This window comes from Anoplophora glabripennis, unplaced genomic scaffold, assembly GCF_000390285.2.
Source record: "Anoplophora glabripennis isolate ALB-LARVAE unplaced genomic scaffold, Agla_2.0 scaffold249, whole genome shotgun sequence".
Lineage (NCBI taxonomy): Eukaryota > Metazoa > Arthropoda > Insecta > Coleoptera > Cerambycidae > Anoplophora > Anoplophora glabripennis.
In genome coordinates this window covers 272,551-280,082 of record NW_019416857.1, presented here as the reverse complement: position 1 = coordinate 280,082, position 7,532 = coordinate 272,551, and the positions used below count along the sequence as shown (strand labels likewise).

The window sequence follows — 7,532 nt, the reverse complement described above, 5'->3', positions numbered from 1 at the left end:
ATATATATTATTTTCTCTTTCCTTTTTTCTCAGTGTGGTCCCAGTACCTTAAATATTTACCTTCTTACAAATGAAGAGAACATTATAGGGGACCATTTGATGTGCTGGTGTCCCTGACGGGGTCCCTTGGGACTTCCCTTGATTATTTATGTTACCTCCGGTGAAGCGTCTCGAGAACCGTAACGGTTCCTGACAGTTACCCTGCCATAAGGACCGAAGAGACGAGTGAAAAAAATTGCGAGTGTCTGTCTCGGGCATAACGTTTTTATATTTTAGATTGGAACAAGTCTCCTTCAACTTCGTCGTGGGAGAGAGTCGGGGAACTGAAAAAACGCCATGAACAAGTTGATAAGTGTAAGTACGTGCTAGAAATCCTGGAATATCTGGAATTGAATTACCTACGTACGACGTCCTTTTCTCTATAATAATCAGCAAGGCAAGTATAACGTCAAACTTTAAGAAGTTTTTTAAGAATAACTCTATATTATTAAAGACTATATAAAAAACAATAAATAAATGATTTAGTTAACAAAAAATTGCGAATGTATTTATTTATTTATTTACTTAATAATTCATCTTAACATAGAAAGTGTTTACACTGTAATAAAATCGGCGTGAGTGAACAGTACATTTTACTCAATACTGAGGATTTTGATAATTTTACTATTTGCGGTAATGTTTGAACTAAAACTGAGTAGTTTCACTCAAATATAAGTACCCGTTAAATAAATTCTCCAGATAAACATTTATTTGGTACAATTGTATCTAAATCGGAGTAAATGCCCTCATTATTGAGGGACCGCACCTCATTCTATGGTTGTCGTGCGTTGTCTTTGTCTATTCCCATCGTCCCCATCTCATGGCGTAGTATATGGCGTGTAGTGCTGGACAAGTGATACATTATTGAGTAAAATTGAGTGAAACTGAGTGATTTTTTTTACAGTGTTAAAGAAGGTGTCTCATGAATATACTCTTTTGTTTTCGAAAGTAGGTTCTTTCTCTTTTTTCCTCTAACCTTGCATTCTCTTTTCAACATACAAAAGTAATTCTTTATAATAATTATGTTCCTCTCACCGCGACCACCTTCTTTCCATTTCCTTCAAAACTTGGTGGAATCAATCATCTCGTTCTTCGTTACAGTCACACTAGTGACTAATATACTCTCTTTCAGTTTAGCATGGCTGATTTCGGTAAATTTATTTCCCAAGTACTAGCAACATTCACCTTCTTGGTCCAAAAGCCTTAACGAATGTTTCATTAGTCCAAGTTTTATGTCCTAATACAAATTTTAAAATAAAAATTTCAATTATGACTTTTACTCTATATGTATAGCTACTTCCCAGCTCAAAAATTGAAATTTTGAACTTAAAATTTCTATTAGAACATTATTTGAGGCTATAAACAGATTTGTTTCATAAAAATGTTGTGTAAAATAATAAATAGTGGTACTTCTCTCTTTAGTATTTTCGTGTTGTTTTAATTTATGAGCACCCTGTATATCTAATGTAAGATTTTTGTATGACAGTCTTATTTTTTCGAGGGGCAGAACTTCTTATAAAGAGTGTCATTTTTCGATAAAGTCAAAAACAAAAGAGTTTTTCCTCTTGTCAACTCCATCCACTGTATATACATTATTAATAAACTTTATTGTTCTTAAATTCTCAAGTTTTTACTAAATTATTTTATTAAAAAGGTAAAATAAATAAAAAAATCTTATTTCTTGCTTTCTTTAAAATTGTTTATTAACAATTTTTTGTATAATATCCTTTTACATTTTTTAAATAAGCCATTTCGATGAGAAATTCAATTCTATACAAAATTTTTCCTATGAACTATACCGAAATTTTGCTTCGTTTTCGTGCTATATTTAAAAAACTGCAAAAGTTTTTCACCCTATCGTCTATCTCAAACCTCTAATTTAATAGCACCCCACGGTTTTTTCATTTTTAATGACCCTTCGAACAAGTCATGTGATAAAAATCCTTGAACGTCTTATTTCCTTCCTTTTTTGCAAAAAATGAGAATTAAAACGTGTAATGGTAAATGAAAATCGAAAAATTGGTTAAGTTTGAGGGGCCATATATCAGTCAATTTTCATCCAAAAATACTTTACAACCTCTTGTTTTGAAGGAAATTTTATCTACTTTTTTTCTATCAATGCCTATACCTATCTTTACTCAAAAAAAAACTAGAGGCAAGAAAGTAAAAAAAATCAGAAAAGAAATTTTTTCTTTTTTTCAAATTGTTTATTAATGATTGTTTGCATAAAATGTTCCTTTTAAATTTCTTAAATAAGCTATTTCGATGGGAAATTCAATTGTCTAAATAATTTTTCCTATGAACTATAGCGAAATTTAGCTTCGTTTTCAAGCTACAGTTAAAAAACTGAAAAGGGTGAATTTTCACCCCTATCTCCAATTTCCACCGTTTAATTTAATAGCACTCCGCGGTTTTTTCATCTAAAGTGACCATTTGAACGATTCATGTAATAAAGTATCTTGAACGCCATAGTTCCTTTTAAAATCATATATTCAATAGCCTATAATGGTTTTTCTCTGATGAGCAAAGACATTCCGACTGTGTAGAAATTGCTCGACGCCATTCGAGAATAGCATAGGTTATATTAGCGTGAATAAAACCATAATAAGCTGTTTTTAATGACATTTTACCTACTACATTTCGAAGTAGATACATAAATTTAGATATTTTTCTGCAAATACGGTTTGTTCGTCGTTTTAACAACAATTTGGAATACAAGTACATTCCAAACAATTTAACAGAAGTTGTATTTATTCTATTATCTATTTCTCATAAGGTGCATATTATGGTCTTAGTTTTAGTTACATTTAAACCATATCAGCTGTTTCTTGATTCGTGTACATGCTTTTTAATGTCACACAAAAATTAAAAACATAAAAATACGCTGAAATAATCAACTTCGTATTATTAATTTATTTTCCAATTGTTTTAAAAGGTAACAGCTGGCAACGCTGATAGTGTACTGATATAATTTACCACGCTAATTCCAGGTGGCCCGATTTACACTATCCAGTGGCGGTGTGAATAACAATTATAAAAAAAATCGACTAATTATTATTTGATTAAAAAAATCTTTTTTTTTCCTATTAATATTTTGATTGAGAAACACGTACTATTACCCTGTATACCAGAGTTTTAAGAACATGTAGCAACATCCTATTAAAGCAATAGTCTCTTACTTGAAAAAAGAAGAATAATTGGTAGATGGCGCCTCCATCCATTTTATTCCGTCTCGACATGTGTTACAAAATTCAGTTTTATGACACTGCCGTTTATTTCCTTACAAAGGGCCTTTAAAATTTGAAGTACGATCGCGCTGGCACGTCAGAGCGAAATAAAATTGGCTAAAACAGACTCTTAAAGTCGGAGAAACGTGGGCTGCATCCTGATTGATGACTTACACAGTCCTGTTTCTGGGTTCAAATAAACAGAAAATTGTAAAAATAAATGCACCTGGTATGCTACTTCGGTAGTACGTAAAGTGTTACAAGTTTCCATGTGTTTTATAAAACGATGTTTACAATATACCAGATTTGTCAAGGAAATTGCCAGCGAGAATAGAATAACTTTTAGTTTTCTTAATAATACTTTTCAAACAAACTTATTTAACTTTTGAAAAATGTTGCTATGGTATCCCGTCTTGTCGATGCACTTTGTAATATCACATGATACAGCTGTGGACAATAAAATGTTTTCAGCGCTTATTGTTTGGTGTAAATGAGGCTTTATTGATGAGACTTTAAGCCCCATTTTAGAACTCAAAGGGTACATCTAAAATCCAAAGTAGCCGATCCGTTACTTATTCAATATGGTATCCCACAGGGGTCTATTTCAAGCCCTTTACTATTTTCTATATACATTTCAAATTTTTATAATGCTGTTTCTTTTTATACAGAATTATATTTTGGATGATCCCAGTAAGAATAGTGAAAAATTCCTTAAAAATTGCTTTAAATAACATAAAATTGCATGTAATTAGTGAACTTTAATACTTTGATTCGATTCAGATCTGCATAAATTAATTGTTAAAAACATGTTATTATATTTTAAAGCAACAAAGCAACTATACAAAGACAAGTGATGATTCAAAATTTAAAATTGCAATTATGTGAATCAAGAATATTTCCAATAATATTTATTGCGATGTGTATGGACCAAATCTATTACAAATTGATAGATTCAGACTATGAAATTTAGAGGCAAATACATTTATTGCTATGTAATATGTTTAAGATTAAGTAGAAAAGCAATTGTAGCTAAACTCCACCTTTCTAAAATAGTCATTGTTTTATTTCTGTACGTTTGCATACGTGATCATGTTTGTTAGCAACATTATTATTATGTATTATCTAATTCTGCTAATCTTTTTCCAACACTTTTATTAATTTTCTTCCAGCATTTATAAATACTTGAATAGCGCTGAATTTTGCTATCACAATTTTAATACGCATATTTAATAATACTATATAATAAATTTAATAATAATTACTGGATCATTATTATCATAACTTAATTACTTTAGTATATGATTACATTTGTTTATTAGCTTTTATTGTATCACACAAGGTGGGTCTATGTACCAAAGATAAAACTTTTTCAAGACAAATATTTATTTTAAGCAATTTTTTCCTCCCGACAACAGTATCTAATTGTAAAGAATTTTTTAACATTATTTTTCAGTAAATAAGAATAGTAACACAAAAGTAGTAGCAAATTAGCTTTTATTTTGAACCTTTTACATAATAACTTAAAAAATCGGGAATTTCCAGCTCTAGATTAAAGGAAATATCTAATTCTAATCTACAATTTATCTTAAGGGCCCCATATTCTTTAAATAGTGTTTTCCGCAAAGACAAATAATTTCAAACATTTAATAACTGAATAATCTAAAGCTTATCAAATAATAGGAATGTTATGTCATGCCACCTGAGTATTTTCAAAGACGCCGCAGTAAAACGAATAAACAGGTGCAAAAAACGATTAAACCATCAAGGTTTTAGGTACTGAAATCTACGAAAATACTAACTTTTTTATATATAATTCCACATGTAAATATTCTTATAACATTTACTTGCTTAGTCCTACATATAAAATTGTTTACTTTTATTTATAAGTTCGTGAAAATAATTCTTAAAATGTGGGGTTAGAATAACAGCAAACGCATGTTTTACAAGCGCTTTTTTTAGTTATTATTTTATTTGAGTAAATTTAAATGGTAACAATGAATAAACAAAACATCAAGGATTTTATTTTTGTGCTTACTTTCGTTCTACACGTTTTACTTTTAAAGATTTCAGTACCTAAAATTTCACTATTTCTCGGCCAGGAATATGACCACCTTAACAGTAAAAACATAATTTGCTACATTTTAATAACAGATACACAAAAATAGTGGATGTTTGGATCAGACCATGTTATTGTTGTTTTCGAACCCGCTGAATACGAATCTGAAGTCAATTTGGCATCAGCGTCCACCATTTTCGAGAAAAAACTCCCCAGATTATAAAAAAAAATTTTTCTTGGACATATACTTAACCCTCAAAGGTCGCACTAGTGCGAATTGGCATCACCAATGTTTTTGAACAGCTGGAAGCTCAGGTAGCAGCTGCCAATGGTTCCCCCACCACGATAATCCCTTCTATAGCCCAAACAGTCGAGCCTCAGTCGGTTATTGTCGGCCAAACTAGAGATTTTGAAAAGTCCGATCGGTACGAATTCGCACTAGTGTGACTTTAGTGTGGGCAAAAGTATGGCTGAATTTATATCATGTATTCTAGAAATAGTCAATTGAAATGCAAATTTACGATTTTTTTCATCTCAGTTTATGTGTCGAATAGATTAGACCATTGTTTAGTTACTGTTAATAATTTTTCAAATTTTTATTTATTTATTTTTTTCATTAATAGTTTAATTGTAACATGTATTTGTCAATATTTATGGATAATATTGTTTAAATTAATATTTTCATACAAAAGAATGCAAAATAAACATCAGTTTACAGAAAAGAAGCCAAAAATCACAACTTCAAGAAATGCCTATACCGGGAAAAATCGATAATATCATTTTATCAATATGGGGTATTTTTTATTAAAAATGTAGCCTTTGAAGTTCAAAATCCTTTTACTTTTTCTGTAGTCATTACATATTAAATATTACGAATTAAAAAAAAAGTCATTTCTCGAAAAATGCTTTTTCTAATTTAATTTATTAACAATTTTTTTTTTTCAAACCTAATTACATCATTTTACCCCACTTCTGATATAAATACGCTATTTTCGTTAACAAATAAAGAAGACATAAAGGTTCAAAGTTGGCAAAATCCCAATTTGCACTACTGTGACATTTAAGTTGACCCACCCCAACCTTTGAGGGTTAAGGGGCTGGTCCGTACACTGGATTCCATATTTCTACCCCCATATTTTCAGACCCGCAGAATACAAATCTGAAGACATTTCGACACCAACACTAATCGTTTTCGAGATATAATTAAAGGAAAAGACCACCTTTTTGTATGCATTATAGTAAAAAGTATGGTAAAATTTCCTACCCGACTTACACAGCTAAAATTTCCACATTTATTTACTTTAAATTGGAAACATTTCATCGTCCACAGCTGTGTAGCGTTATACTGATTCTGAAATTTGTTCCTCTTAATCCCATAAACCCAAACTTACAATTTAATAACTACCGACATACTAAAAGTACGAGCGAACTTCCGTGTAACTTTTGGTGTTTAGTTAGTTGTTTATTTAAGAGCACGCGCTCCCCTGGAACGCGGGATGTATCCGCGCGGCACGCGTAGCTAAAAGCCGAGGCAGCCGACTAAAAAAGCCTGGCGAAATCTGCTTATTAAACCGCACCGTAAACCCCATCATCAAAGCGGGGTCTCCTTTTAATCTAAGTGAACTGCGTAGGCAGCGATCAACGCACGAAGCTAAACGCGTTACCAGAAGGAAGGGGATGGGATTTTCTAAGGTGGGGCTACCAAGAGGCACAAAAAAATGAAAGAGAGATATTCAAGTGTGGCTGCACAGAGAGGATATCGACAATATTATGCAAATATAGAGCGGGTAGAAGAAAGTGTTAGAGAAGATCCCGAAACTTCAACCAGAAGGCGATCAGCTCAATTAGCTCTATCAAGAACCTCACTCCTTCATTACATTATCACTCCGACAGAATATTGATAATAGAAGTTTGGGTAATGCTATTAAAAGTTATAATTTTAGAAAGGCCAACTTTGTACTGTTATACAGGGTGTCTCATAATTAGCCGCCAACCCTGAACAGGCCGATTCTATGAACAAAACTAAGTAAAAAAGTTCATATGAACATGGGTCCGGAAATGCTTCCTAAGGGCACAGGGACCCATTGAAGAGGGAGGAATGGAAATCATTTTTTTGCAATATCTCTCAATCGCGTTGTGATAAATGAATGAAATTTGGTATACACAGCTAAATTTCATTCATTTATCACAACGACTAATCCATTTATTTC

General features: G+C 31.6%; 2 protein-coding genes across 3 annotated transcripts in view; one reads left to right on the top strand and one right to left on the bottom strand.

Moving 5' to 3' along the window:
- The window catches only part of LOC108907225 (adenylate cyclase type 6), a 309,463-nt gene that overhangs the window by 219,285 nt on the left and 82,646 nt on the right, over positions 1–7,532 (bottom strand). The gene's annotated exons all lie outside the window — the stretch shown is intronic.
- Positions 1–7,532, top strand: part of LOC111691982 (tigger transposable element-derived protein 2-like) — an 11,139-nt gene that overhangs the window by 1,583 nt on the left and 2,024 nt on the right. The window lies entirely within an intron of this gene.